The 8,027-nt window shown below is 37.6% G+C and overlaps 1 pseudogene; it reads right to left on the bottom strand.

Annotated features, from left to right (window-relative positions):
* Window positions 1–4,750: 4,750 nt before the first annotated feature.
* On the bottom strand, window positions 4,751–7,487 carry LOC106700665 (large ribosomal subunit protein uL22-like; annotated as a pseudogene).
* Between the last annotated feature and the right edge of the window lie 540 nt (window positions 7,488–8,027).

Here is an 8,027-nt window from a genome sequence, read left to right as displayed (position 1 = left end):
AGCACTGCCTCTTAGGACATATGCCATTAGTTCCACCTTATTCTGTTCATTAAAAGTGAGTCACTCAGTCTAGCCAACACTCAATGGGAAGGGATTACACAAAGATGTGAATATCAAGAGGTATGAACCATATGTGGTAGTTTTATAAAGTCACCGCTTTATAAAGTGACCCCTCTATTCTTCATTTGAAGTAGTTACCTTAGTTTTCTCATATATGTATAATTTTATGATGAAATTAAAGTTATTCTAATCTGTTTGCGTGTGAAACTATATGAAGTCAGTATTTTATATAATAGCCTCAAAATAAGAGTTCCCTTTTCCTCCTACTTTTCAAGAGTGAAAACGTATGTATCTTTCCCCCTAATATTGTCTTCCAGTGAAAGCTGTAGGTTACAATTTTGTAAGTATGTCAGGATAACAGCACAAAACATTCCTTAAATTCACCATGTCAAGAAGCAAACGGAGAACTCTTTCTCCTTCTTGCTGCCAACGGAAAATATTCATATCCAAATCCTTCACCACTCAGTCAGCAGGCCAAACCCAATTCACTGTAAAAGCGAGCATTTGCCAAACGTTTTCTTTGTTTACTTATATCAGGTAAATAAAGAACTGTATTAATGTGAACATTTGTTCATTTCATAAATAATTGAAATAATTTAGGGCTTGAGTCTTCAGTGTTTAGAGGAAGCAAGAATTCAGCAACTCAGATATAACCTACTGTTGCCATGGTTTGACGTGTGGCAAGATTCCTTTAAACCAGGTATAAATTGGAAATTGGAAGTCAAGGTCATGGCCTCTGTCATTCAGGAATTTACAGCTGGTAAACACTTTAGAACTTGGTTCCTGAAACCATACCTGTTGTCACTAAGAAAACAAAGACTGGTCTGATATCCCCTTCTTCTAAGGAAGCAGTAGAGATTTCACTTTCTTAAATGCATGCCAACTTGGACAGCAGTGAAAGGACTGTCTGATGAAGAAATAATGTTGAAATACCCACGATGGTTGCTCCACCAAAAGTCATCTGCATTCATGGATTTGGACATAGATCCCTGGTTGTGTGTATGAATAGAAAGAAGACAGAATTGTACTCCAGTCTCAGTTCCATCACAGCTGTGTTAACCTCAGCAGTATTTCTGACCTTAGTTTCCTTAAAAGTGAAAAGGGAAAAATGAATAAGTATACTTGTAGATTTGTTCTGAGGGCGAAATATGTTAAAATACTAGTAAAAGGGTTGACACGTAGACATTCAGGAAATGCTGATTCGTCTTCCCTTTGTGTCCCATTGAAGTGTTCTAGAAATACCTCTACCAGAGTGCTTTTTCATGTAACAGCTGTCTGATTTTGTGTCTGTGCTGGTGGATCTGGTGTGGAGGGAAGGTTTTCTGTCTTCTCCATGCAGGACATCAGATTTTAACTGTATTCTGGAGACTTAAGAGAGAATTGTGCTGAATATTTAAGTACTCCCTGAAGTCAGTGCATGATTTAGGAAATTATGTATATTAGAATGTTATGCTGCAACATGATACATTAAGTCCCAACGAAGCTGTGGTTCCTGGTTCAGACTGTATTAAGTTTCTCTGCTTACATTTTATTATAGTGTAGATCATCGATATCAAGTGAATCAAGCCAACTATGAAAGCATCACTCATAAGAGAAACACATTTTAATGTATCAAGAAACTACTCTGTGGAATTTTATACAAAATACACCACTTATTTCAGAGACATTTGCTGGAAAGTTGCTAGTGTTGACCTTTACATTAATTTATGTTTACCGAATGCTTTGCAGTCACCTTTATCTCCCATCTCCAAGGACTGCTGATAGTGGATCAAATCAAACCATCACTTTGGAGATAAGACTTTGCTGAGACGGAAGGTACCATCACACCACACACCAAGTGAAAATTCAGGATAATCTGGTCTACGGTATTTTGTAGAGCCCCTTCTACTGTCAAAATGGGCCAAGCTCTAGTCTTGAACCTTTTCTCAAATACTTTATCTTCTATTAATTGAGAACAGTTAGTTATTATCTCCCAAACTTCCTTCACTTTGCCCGCAGAGCCAGGAAGAAGAATCAGCACACTCTTCGCACCTTTTACTCCTTCCAAGCCATTTATTTCCACTGGAAACTTTCTCTCAACTGCCTTTTCTTACTAGAACTTAATGTACTCAACTCTCTCCTTGTCGTATCATCTTGATTTCCTTGTCATATTCTTGCTTGATACGCTCAGCCTTTACTATCTCACACCATTCAAATTCACAAAGGACTACTCTGTAAACCACAGCTCAGTTTTGAAATGTATAATGATAGATATGACAATGAAGAGAATGTAGTTATTTATGATGAAAATGTCTGTCTTACCCCTATAGACCAGGAATTTATGAGGCAGTCTGGGTAGAACCTGATGCTGTTTAGTGAACATGCAAGCAGAGTAGATAAAGTTAGGTGATATTTCTAGTTAATGTCTCTAATACCATGTCTCTAAGCAATGATTGCTTGATGCCCTTCTTCACCAGATACCATGCTGCTAAGAAGACTAGATACTTGACCAGTTCACAGGAGACAATATAGACAATAACTCTACTGAAGACATGCAGAGCTTCTATAGTACTTTTTGCCTTCCTCTTAATAGGTCCCATGCAGACTTGAAAACATGGGATATGTTCTTTAGCCTATCTTTCTTTACTTAAACACAATATAGTCATTTGGGCTTAGGCATTCTTACTTATGACTTCCTTGGTGGCTCAGATGGTTAAAAAAAAAAATCTGCCTTCAGTGCAGGAGACCTGAGTTTAACTTTTTGATCAGGAAGATCCCCTGGAGAAGGGAATGGCTACCCACTCCAGTACTCTTGCCTGGAGAATCCCATGGACAGAGGGGTCTGGTGGGGTACAATCAATGGGGTCGCAAAGAATCAGATATGGCTGAGCGACTAACACTTGGATTGGATTCTTATTTATAGTCACCTTGATAAATCTTGGGTATTTCTATATTACCTTCTATTTGAAAGTAACCACATCTATTGATGGTCATGCCATGTTATTTTTCCAGAATTCATCATGAAAGGGTGTTCAGCATCTAGCAGCCCACCTCAGATTCTCTTAACGTACTTCTAGCCTGAGTATTATTGTAACAACCAGGCACACACAAGCATACCGTGACAGCACCTTACAACCACTGCAATTTGTTGCTTTCTACATCAGGAAATTTTTGCTGTAGCACCTGTAGGAAACTGTTCAGCTAAAGTTTGACTCATGTGCAAATCTGGAACTGCAAGGGATCAACAAAACACAGGCCAAGAATCGGGAGAGAAGTAATAGTCTCTTCCTCCCCTTGGGTGGACAGTTATGGCTGAGTTCTTCAGACCATTCCCACATGATAAGATCACACTGGTTGATTTGCCATGTTTCTTAAAAAGAATATTTTTTCCCCCTCAGTTGAAAAATGTAAGATTTAAGAGTATTTTAGTTATGCCCATTGTTATAATACATTGGCAAGTAGATATGCCATCATGACTTTAAGAAATATTTTATCAGTTCCCAAATCAATATGCATATTTTTCAGAATATTTAAACCAATCAAAATATTTGGACTATTAAATAAACACAGCATGAGAAAAATTTTAATGAGAAACGTTAAGTAAATCAAATGTAGAATTGCATGATTCTCTCTTTTCAGTGTTTTGGCATAAAAAAGCAAAAAATTGTGAAGTCCCTAATGGTCCAGTGGTTAGGACTCTGCTTTGGTCAGGGGATACCCCAAGTGGAGTGAAGTGGCAAAAAAAAAAGAAAAAAAAGATGAAAATTGAAGATTTGCCCTTAGAAATGTATTATTTTTTTCTCTTTAAATAATGGAAACATGTTATAGAAAATAGTAACAAAGTAAAATTACTGCAGTAAAATATAAAAAGTATAAAAACTCTAGTACATGACATGGTCTTTGATTTTTGCCTCAAAATGGTTTCCCATTTAATACCTTCCCTTAAATTTGATATAAAATCAGGAGTCAGCCAAACATCTTGGTAATGCTAAGAAATTGTACTTTAAATGAAATATGCAAACACTTATTTTATTTTCTAATCTTAATTCAGAGAAGATAGAAAATACAAGTATTCAGTCCCCAAAGAAATATTAACTCATCAAACTGGGCTGCTTTGGAATAAAAAGACCTACATGTGTGCCCTGTGAACTCAGTTAATGTAACTACGAGTACTGTAATTTTTGCATTTCCTGATTTGTACTAAAATTGCAAGTATATTAGTTTAATATTTTATAGGGAGTTTGGAAGACTGCTCTTGAAATTTTCAAGGTATAGGGTTGTTTTTCTTCTGGAAGGAGAAACCCAGCATCTGACAATAATTCTCTGTAATCTTTTACTTGGCCAAAGGCTCTGATTGGTTATAGACATGGCTTTTCCTCACACACAAATTGAACAATTTCATAAGTAAAGAGGCTTCACTTTTTTTTGTTCAAAATAGCAAACTATGCATCAAACCCTCCTTTTGTGTCTGTCCTAGAGACCCTAAAGTATTTGATTTAACACCAGACACTCCAATTAGTTACCTAGTCATCATAGTTAGTCGTTTTTTTTGTTTTGTTTTGTTTTGTTTTTTCTTTTTTTAAATTTTTGTGGGATCTTAATTCCTCAGCCAGGGACTGAACCTGGCTCTGGCAGTCGAAGTGCAGAGTCTTGACCACTGGACCACTCAGGCATTCCCCATAGCTACTTTTTAAAAGGTACTGGGGGAAAGCTACTTTCTTTTTTTACTTTTATTTGCATTTATTTTTTGCAGCATGTATTCCCAAGCCATAACTTTTTGTTTCTTCAGTTTCTTATGGGATATCTTTTTCTTCTGTGCAGCCTCCTCTTCTGGTTTAGGAACAATCTGTTCTTTTTCAGTAATGATCATCTCAGTGTGGCAAGGAGAGCTCACATAAGGGTTGATCCAGTCATGAGCTCTGTAGGTGCTGCACCGCATCTTGGGTGCTTTGTTCACCTGGATGTTCTCAATAACCGGAGAATCTACACCTAAGCCCTTAAGCTCAGCATTATTTTCTGAATTTTTGAACGTGTGCAGTAAAAATTCAGCACTCTTTCTGGGCCGCCGACCCTGCGTCCAGCCCCACTGTTTGGCCTGTGCACACCTTCCCACTCCACCATTGTATCGATGGAATGTCACACGCTGCTTCTTTAAAGTGACATCCTTTAGATACTTGGTGGCTTTTCAGATATGCATACGCTTAACGGCCTGGGCAGTTTTACGAGTTTCATGCAGTTTCACATGTTCTTAAAGTGAACATGAAGGTTTGAACCTCTTGATTTGCATGATTTTGTGGTGTTTCCTGGCTCAAATGAATAGCATACTGTTTATAGCGGTCACCTCAAGCCACTTATCAGAAAAAAAAGGAAAAGCTACTTTTTAAAAAAAAACTTTTAATTTTATTTTGGAGTATAGCTGTTTAACAATGTTGTAATAGTTTCAGGTGGACAGCAAAGGGACTCAGCCACACATATGCATGTACCATTCTCCCCCAAATTACCCTCCCATCAAGGCTTCCACATAGCCTAGAGCAGGGTTCCCTGTGCTATACAGTAGGTCTTAGTTGGTTATCCATTTTAAATATAGCAGAATTTACATGTCCACCCCAAACTCCTAAAAAGGGAGAGTTTGATCTGAATACCTAGAGTGTGTTTCATGCTTTGCAATAGTTCAATTGACATTATTCCTTGTTCTATGTGATGTTGTCTGTCTTTGTTTTTGTGACCTAGCACATCCACAGAGCACTCTGTTATTGACTATAGACAGAACTCAAATAATAAACATTATCATAATTGTAAATTATTTTGTGGAAATAACAGGTTTGTGTTCAGATGCATAGACTGCTTACATAAACCTCTTCCTCCCCAAAAATGTATGTAATTTTGTTTTCACGTGGTCATAAGAAACAGTAAATTTCTTGTTTATTATTTTTCACAGCAACATTCATGGACCTTACATTTTGGCTATATTTATTAAATTACCTAGAAACTTCCTAGAAATCAAAAATTCAATTAAAAATTCAAGAAGGTATACAAATCATTTTTATAATTATCAAGGGCTGATTTTAAAAACAGTACAAAACAATCTGAGTAGCTAGCACTTCCTCTACACTTCTTTTTAGGCATCTGTGACAAAAATAATTCAGTTCAGTTCAGTCGCTCAGTCGTGTCCAACTCTTCGCGATCCCATGAATCGCAGCACGCCAGGCCTCCCTGTCCATCACCAACTCCCGAAGTTCACCCAGACTCACGTCCATCGAGTCAGTGATGCCATCCAGCCATCTCATCCTCTGTCGTCCCCTTCTCCTCCTGCCCCCAATTCCTCCCAGCATCAGAGTCTTTTCCAATGAGTCAACTCTTCACATGAGGTAGCCAAAGTACTGGAGTTTCAGCTTCAGCATCATTCCCTCCAAAGAAATCCCAGGGCTGATCTCCTTCAGAATGGACTGATTGGATCTCCTTGCAGTCCAAGGGACTCTCAAGAGTCTTCTCCAACACCACAGTTCAAAAGCATCAATTCTTCGGCACTCAGCCTTCTTCACATCCAACTCTCACATCCATACATGACCACAGGAAAAACCATAGCCTTGACTATACGGACTTTTGTTGGCAAAGTAATGTCTCTGCTTTTGAATATGCTATCTAGATTGGACATGACTTTCCTTCCAAGGAGTAAGCATCTTTTAATTTCATGGCTGCAATCACCATCTGCAGTGATTTTGGAGCCCCAAAAAATAAAGTCTGACACTGTTTCCACTGTTTCCCCATGAAGCGATGGGACCAGATGCCATGATCTTTGTTTTCTGAATGTTGAGTTTTAAGCCAACTTTTTCACTCTCCTCTTTCACTTTCATCAAGAGGCTTTTGAGTTCCTCTTCACTTTCTGCCATAAGGGTGGTATCATCTGCATATCTGAGGTTATTGATATTTCTCCCGGCAATCTTGATTCCAGCTTGTGTTTCTTCCAGTCATTCCCTCTATATTGGTCATTTTCATCAGCATATTATAATGTCTACATCCTTTAAATTATTTTTAAATATTTTTAAATTTAAAAATTATTTTAAATATTTTTAAATATTTAATTATATTTAAATATTATAATGTCTACATCCTTTGTGCCTTTTCCCTCAAGATATCAATACTGTCTTTTCCTTTACTTCCCTATAAACACCTTTTTAAAAAAATTTTTATTGGAATATAGTTGACTTACAATATTGTGTTAGTTTCAGATGCATAGAAAAGTGAATCAGCTATACATACACATATATCCACTCTTTTTCTGATTCTTTTCCCATATAGGTCATTACAGAGTATTGAGTAGAGTTCCTTGTGCTGTACAGTAAGTCGTTATTAGTTATCTATTTTATACATAGTAGTGTGTATATGTCAATCCCAATTTATCCGTTAAAAACATCTGCATACTCACCATCTTCACTTGCTGTCCTCATATTCCTATTTTCAAACCTGTGTTTAGCCCCTCTAGTCCAGCTTTTGGGCTTCCCAGGTGGTGCGAGTGTTAAAGAACCCGCCTTGATCCCCAGGTGGGGAAGATTCCCGAGAATGGCATGGCAACCCACTCCAGTATTCTTGCCTGGAGAATCCTATGGACAGAGGAGCCTGGCAGGCTGCAGTTCACAGGGTCGCAAAGAGTGGGACATGGCTGAAGAAAGTTAGCATGCACACAGTCAGGCTTTCATTCTTCCACTCCACTGAAATATACACTCTTTAAGGTCACTGTTCTTGCTGAATCCAGTGGTTTATCTTCAGTCTTCATATTATTGTACCTGTCTTAGAGCAGCATTTGACAATTGATCAAGCCTACCTTTTGAAAATTTTCTTCTTTTGGCTTCAGAGACATCATACATATGTTTTCCCTTCTATGAAATTGTGTTTTTTTTTTTCCCTAGTTTTTCTTATTCTTCCTGGCCTCTAAATTTTTAAGAGTCCTAAAGTTGATCTTCACTCAGATTTTAAGGTTTCTTTGTTAT

Source organism: Bos mutus, chromosome 14, assembly GCF_027580195.1.
Source record: "Bos mutus isolate GX-2022 chromosome 14, NWIPB_WYAK_1.1, whole genome shotgun sequence".
NCBI lineage: Eukaryota > Metazoa > Chordata > Mammalia > Artiodactyla > Bovidae > Bos > Bos mutus.
This window is presented reverse-complemented; position numbering and strand designations above follow the sequence as displayed.